Raw genomic sequence first — 6967 nt, 5'->3', positions numbered from 1 at the left:
TTTCAAAATTAAATCTTGTGCATGATTGAGTCTCTTCTTTAATTTGTTTGTTTTTCCTTGTCTGTAATAGGGGAAAAGCCAGAAAATTTGTTTTCAGTAAATGCAATTCACTAGAATCTTCAAAAGCTGGAATTTTTGGCACTTCATTTGTTTCACCCTTTGAGTAAAGATTTTTCAATTGACTTTGGGGGAAAAATGCAGCCAGCATTTAGAAGACTTATTTACAAATGAAGTTCCAGAACATTGTAGGATATTAAGATTGGCTTACAAAGCAGATCTTCAAAGACATAAACCATTTCCCCAAATCTAAATGATGATGGGCAGCTGAATTGGTTTGCTAGGGCTGCTAGCCACAGACTGGATGGCTTAAAAACTAGAAATTTATTTTCTCACAATTCTGGAGAGTAGAAGTCTGAGATCAAGGTGTCAACAGGGTTGGTTTCTTCTGAGGCTTCTTTCTTGGCTTGTAGATGGCCATCTTCTTCCTGTGTCCTCACATGGTCTTCCTTCTGTACATGTCTATGTCCTAATTTCCTCTTCTTATAAGAACACCAGGCATATTGTATTAGGGTCCATTCTAAGGATTTCATTTAATCTTAATTATCTCTTTAAAGACCCTATCTCCAAATACGGTCACATTCTGAGGCACTGGGGGGCTAGGACTTTAATATATGAATGATTTTGGAATGAGGGACACAATTCGGTTCATAACAGTTGCAAAGAGAGACAGCACACACTGTCATGCCACATTTTGTATTCAACATCAGGAGCATCACCAACCTCTTCTCTTTTCCATTATCTAGAGATTCTCTTTCTTTTTGCACAGGTGTCTGGTCCTTGGTGTTCTCTCTAGTCCCTCTGGGGCCTAAGTGGAGCCTGCGGAAGAAAGGTGACAAGCAGGAAAGCTCTTACTTGATTTGTACTCATTTAATCAGGCTTTGGTTCTCTCTTTGGTGGATGTTTAAAGCTGATTATCTGGGTGTGGTGGTAAATGGGCAAAGGTGACTCTTTGGTGACCTTCAGAGGTTTGCATCAGCAACTCTTGGCCATAGTAGCATGCAGTCTTCTCTGGCTACTTGGGGTTGCTCCACTGGCTGCTGAGAACTGGATGGCCCACTCCTCCTGGCTGTCCTCTTAGGCAATATTTAAAATGGCTTCCAATTGGCTTTCTCTCCTGAGTGGCCCACATTTGTTCCAGAGGAAATACATCCTTGCTCTCTTTTCCTCTGGCTCCCATGGTTTTAACTTCAATTACCTGAGATGTCATTTGGGATGCTCAGAGTAGCCACAGCTGGAGAAGCCATTGTGAGGACACCGATGGTTTGCTAGGGAGGCTAAGGCTCCAGATGTAGTAAACATCAGGGACTCTGAGCAGAGCTGGGTTGCACAGAGAGGCCAAGAAAAGAAAGCTCCCAGAACAATGTGCCACATGTGGACACCTGTTTTCAGAGTAACTGTATCTGTGCTCAGAGCCTCTTATGGTGGAAAACATGCAATCAGTTTGCAGCTTCACACCCCTAGGAACCTCATGCCATCTCTCATGGAAATGGTTCTACAATTACTTCTTTAAATTTCAGAGGCTCAAACTCAGCTCATGTGTAGCAACAGACACCTTGCCACCCTTCCTCCTCTAACCCTTCCCTTCCCTCAAGTCCCTACTCAAATTAACCTTCTCCCTGCTATCCATTCACACAACCAAAATCATGTGTACAAAAAACCAAAACAAAACAAAACACTGAGTGATGAGGGATGTTGTCTGTCCTGCTCAACCAGAAAATGTCTGGTTATAACTGGAAATATTTTAAATTGCCCCAAATGTAACCACATTTTCAGCATCATTACCATTATTATTTTTAGCTATTTTTTTGGCTCTTTCTATATAAAAATGGTGCTGTTCTAACCACTTTTTACTACTACTTTTACCCTAACCCTAACCCCCATGAAGTAAATACTATTATAAATATGTAAGAAGGAATGTTATACAACTATTAAAAATCATGTTAAAAAAAGAATAATTATGGATATGGAAAATACAGTGCATGTTAAGTGGAAAAAGAAAGGTAAATATGTTTAGATAGTATAACACCAATTTTTTTTTTTTTTATAAAGTAAGACCATGGATGTGCAAGGAAGGAAAACTGGAAAGAAAATGACTGAAATTATAATCCCAATGGGTAATGAAATTATCAACTATTTTAATTTTCTTCTATTAAATGTTTTTGTATTTTCCAATTTTTTTTTTACAATGAGCTTGCAATACTTTGATAATCTTAAAACTGTTATTAAAAAAAGATATATCTAGAAGCATTGTAGAAGATAGGACAGGGGAATGATAGTTATAAAAAAACTAACATTTGTGAAGCTCTTATGTGCCAGGTATAATTTTAAGCATTTATATTAATTAATCTCTACAACAACCCTAGGAGGTAGTTACTATCACTATTACCTTTTGTTTTTGTTTTAATTTTTTATTTAAATTCAATTTAGTTAACATATGGTGCATTATTAGTTTCAGGAGTAGAATTTAGTGAGTCATCAGTTGCATATAACACCCAGTGCTCATTACATTAAGTGTCCTCCTTAATGCCCATCACTCAATTAGCCCATCCCCTAATCCACCTCCCCTCCAGCAACCCTTAGTTTATTTCCTATAGTTATGAGTCTCTTATGATTTGCCTCCCTCTCTGTTTTTTTCTTCTTATTTTATTTTTCCTTCCTTTCCCCATGTTCATCTGTTTTGTTTCTTAAATTCCACATGAGTGAAATCATATGATGATTTTCTTTCTCTGATTGACTTATTTCGCTTAGCATAATACCCTCTAGTTCCACCCATGTCATTGCAAATGGTAAGATTTCATTCTTTTTGATGGTTGAGTAATATTCCATTATATATTTTATATTATATATATATACCACTTCTTCTTTATTCATTCATTTGTTGATTGACATCTGGGCTCTTTCCATAGTTTGGCTATTGTGGACATTGCTGCTATAAACATGGGGGTGCATGTGCCCCTTTGAATCTCTATTTTTGTATCCTTTGGGTAAATACCTAGTAGTGCAATTCCTGGGTCATAGGGTAGCTCTATTTTTAACTTTTTGAGGAAACTTCATACTGTTTTCCAGAGTGGCTGCACCCATTTGAATTCCCACCAACAGTGTAAGAAGGTTCCCCTTTCTCCATATCCTCACCAACATCCGTTATTTCCTGAGTTGTTACTTTCAGCCATTCTGCCTGGTGTGAAGTGGTATCTCATCTTGGTTTTGATTTGTATTTCCCTGATGCCGAGTAATGTGGAGCATTTTTTCATGTGTCTGTTAGCCATTTGTATGTCTTCTCACTCTTACCCTTTTATAGATGAGGACACTGAGGCACACAGAGGTCAAGTTGCTTGAGGGAGGCAGACCAGCATCCAGGCTCAGACTGGGGTCTGTGTTTAACCCTTTTACAGGTTCCTGGTTCTCAAGGCATGACCATTAGGTACCTAAAGCTGCAATCCAGAAGGAGCTTGTTATTATTAGTGGCTCTTCAAAGGATAGATTTATATAGCTCCACCTGCTGAGTGTTAAAGCCCATCATCAAAGGAAAGATCAGCAGGCACTGATGAAGGGATCTTTGCTGGCGTTTCCAGCCATACTTCTCAGATGACCTGGTTCTGGAAATGGTAACACCAGGTCAAAAGAAAAATCCACTTTGGGGAGCAAATTGCCGAGATGAGGATAAAGGGCATGTGACTACCTGTTATTTCAGCGGGTAAAACTTGGAACCAGTTGAGGTGGGCTGGATACTGGGAGGCAAATCTGGGTATGTCAAACTTCTTCCTCCCTCAGACTTTCCACAGGTTCTTCCTCTACATGGAATGCTCTTTTCCCAGATATTGGTAGGGCTGAAGCTCACCTCACTCAGGTCCGTGCTCAGAGAGGCCCTTCTGACTAGGTTGGCCAAAATATCAAACTCCACCCTGCTACCTCCACTCACTCTGCTTAACCTCTTCCTAGTCCTGCCTCCACCTGTAATCATATCATGTATTTATCTGTTTGTTGTCTATTTTCTCTCTCTAGAATGTAAGCTCCACAAGGCCAAGGCTGTGACTGTTTTTTTTTTTTTTTTTTATTACCTGTCCCCAGGGCCTACTACGTACTGGGCTACAGTAGACTCTCAATAAATTATTTGTGGAGGGACTGAGTGAGTGATTTCATGAGCAAATGAAGAAGTCTGAGAATATTAAGAGAGAAAGTTGGCATGCTGGGAATAACTACTCTAGTTGGAGAGTTTGGGCACTTGCTTGTGGCTTGGGTGCCTAGTCCAGAGCAGCCAACACATTTAGTGATGACAGCAGGGAACACATGCTCTTAATAAACCATATGGCTTCTCCATGTTGAGAACTTAACTGGAAGGATGATCAGGATCTGCTAAGGTGATCATAGATATAGATTTGAAGAAAGAATTTTGGAAAGTAGAAGTAAGTCCAGAAAACAGAGCCAAGATGATTTTGTTGCCCCAGAGGGATTTTATGACTTTAAGGCATTAAGGCATTTTTCTTTCTGGGCAAGAAAAGCTCCAACTACCTTGCAGGGGCTGGTCCATAATTTTTTTTTGTCTGAAATGGAATCCATTATGATTATGTATATAGAAAATATTACAATTTTTAATCCAAAATATGGAAAAAAACATCTGGATTGCTTGGTAACATAGAAGTCCAGGCTAATGATGAAACGAAGGCACTGTAATCTGGATCACCTGAGGTATATGATTGGCCACATTATCACTCCTTAGGGACAGAATTGAATCTGTTCACAAATGGGGGAGTCTAAAAACATAGAGGCAGTTGTAAATTCTCCTGAATTGGATCAGTCATTATCTCAGGTCTAACATACCATGTAGAGCTTTGGCTTCTCTTCTCATTAATTTATTGATTAAATAAAAGCCAGATACAATGATTTGAAGCCCTGAGTGCTTGGGGATCTTTGACTAATTGGAAGTTGGGAAGACAGAAGACAGCTGTTCAACTTCTCCAGACCTTTGTAGTCAGGGAGCAAAGGCTTGTAACTATGTATGTTGCAGTGGAAAAGAAAAGTTCTCCCAAAGTTGGTTTTATTTTATTTTATTTTTATAAACATTACTATTAAAGTATAACATGTAAAAAAGTATGAAAATCATAATTGCACAGCTGAATATATTTTTACATAGTGGATACACTCATGTGATCTGTGCACAGATTATGAAACAGAACACTGCACCAGAACCCTCCCTGTCCTCTGTCTTCCTCCTATCCCAGCTCACTGCCTCTAGGGCAACCACCATTCTGACTTCCAAAACCATACATTAGTTTTGCCTGTTCTTTTACTCCATACACATGGAATCCTGCTCATATTCCCCTGGGAATAGCCTTCCTCACTCAACACTGCATCTGTAAAATTTATCCGTGCTGAGGGCTGCAACTAAACTTTATTCATTCTTCATTGTTTTTTTACCGTAAGACACTATCAAGAGCCATCCATCACCCATTATAGATGAACATCTCTGTGGCCACTGCAAGTAGTCATTCTATGAACACCAGCAGGTGGGTCTTTGGGCAAGCATATGTGTGCATTTGGTTGGGTATATATTAGGAAAGGAATTGCTAAGCCACAGGGTACATGTGTGTCCCAATCCAGCAGATGCTGACAAAGGGTTTTCCATATTGACTGTTCCAATCCATTGACTATCCCAATAGCACCGCTGCCGTAGCTGCTCTACATTCTTGCCAATACCTACTGTCATCTGTCTGTTTGATTTTAGCTATTCTGGTTGCTGGGCAGTCTTGCTGCCTGGTGACCTCTTCAATCTGCACCTCCTTGATAACTTCTTCACTTATTTATTAGCCATTTGGATATCCTATCCCACAACCACTCATCCAGCTCTCCTGATGGCCTCTCCTCCAGGTGTATATTCTCCTATGGTAAGCTGAATAATGGCTGCTAAAGATGTCCATGCCCTGATCCTCAGAAGCTGTGAGTATGCTACCTTACATGGGAAAAGAGACTTTGCAGATGGGAAAAGGTTCTTGAGATGGGGAATTTATCCTGGTTATCCAGTTGGGCCTAATGTAATCACATGGGTGCTGTAAGAGTGAGGCAGGAGGATCAAAGTTAGAACAAGAAGATACCACAATAGAAGCAGAGGTGAGAGAAATAATCTGAGGTGCTACACTGCTGGCTGTTCAGATGGAGGAATATGCCCATGAACCAAGGAATGCAGGTAGCCTCTGTAAGCTGGAAAATACAAAAAAAATATATTCTCCTCTAGATTCTTCAGAGGAATGCAGGAGAACACCTTGATATTAGCCCAGAGAAACTGACTTAGGACTTCTGACCTCCAGAACTATAACATAATATATACATTTATTTTAAGTCACTAAGTATGGCAACTTGTTACAGTGACAATAAGAAATTGATAGACTTCCTGCTATCTGCAGGAACTTTCAATATACTCAGAACTTAGTTTCCTTTCTAGACTAAGCATTGTGGACATCCTCTATCAGTCTGTGGCCAAACCTCCCTGCTCCCACAATGATTTTCTTAGACAAATAGGAGTTCTTAACTTCAGTATAGTTTAATTTATTGTGTTTTATTCTTTTATGGTTAGCAATTTCTGCATACTATTTACAAAATCTATGCTTACTCCAAGGTCATGAAGACATACTTCTTTTACATTCTAATATTCAATCAACTTGGAATTGATTTTTGAGTGTGCTAGGAGGCAGAGGTTAAGATTCATTTATTTTCTGGGCGCCTGGGTGGCTCAGTTGGTTAAGCGACTGCCTTCGGCTCAGGTCATGATCCTGGAGTCCCGGGATCGAGTCCCGCATCGGGCTCCCTGCTCTGCAGGGAGTCTGCTCCTCCCTCTGACCCTCCCCCCTCTCATGTGCTCTCTGTCTCTCTCATTCTCTCTGTCTCAAATAAATAAATAAAATCTTTAAAAAAA

The 6967-nt window shown here is 39.8% G+C and overlaps 1 long non-coding RNA gene across 1 annotated transcript in view; it reads left to right on the top strand.

Moving 5' to 3' along the window:
* The first annotated feature begins 378 nt into the window (after positions 1 to 378).
* Positions 379 to 6967, top strand: part of LOC145720755 (uncharacterized) — a 286144-nt gene continuing 279555 nt past the window's right edge. Inside the window, exon 1 of the long non-coding RNA XR_014143955.1 lies at positions 379 to 5994. This is a non-coding gene — a long non-coding RNA (uncharacterized LOC145720755). The remainder of the gene's footprint in view (positions 5995 to 6967) is intronic.

The sequence above is a fragment of the Leptonychotes weddellii genome, chromosome 3, assembly GCF_054177405.1.
Source record: "Leptonychotes weddellii isolate Sample4059 chromosome 3, ASM5417740v2, whole genome shotgun sequence".
Taxonomy (NCBI): Eukaryota; Metazoa; Chordata; class Mammalia; order Carnivora; family Phocidae; genus Leptonychotes; species Leptonychotes weddellii.
The sequence above is the reverse complement of the archived record's forward strand: the minus strand, read 5'-3'. Positions and strand labels throughout refer to the sequence as shown.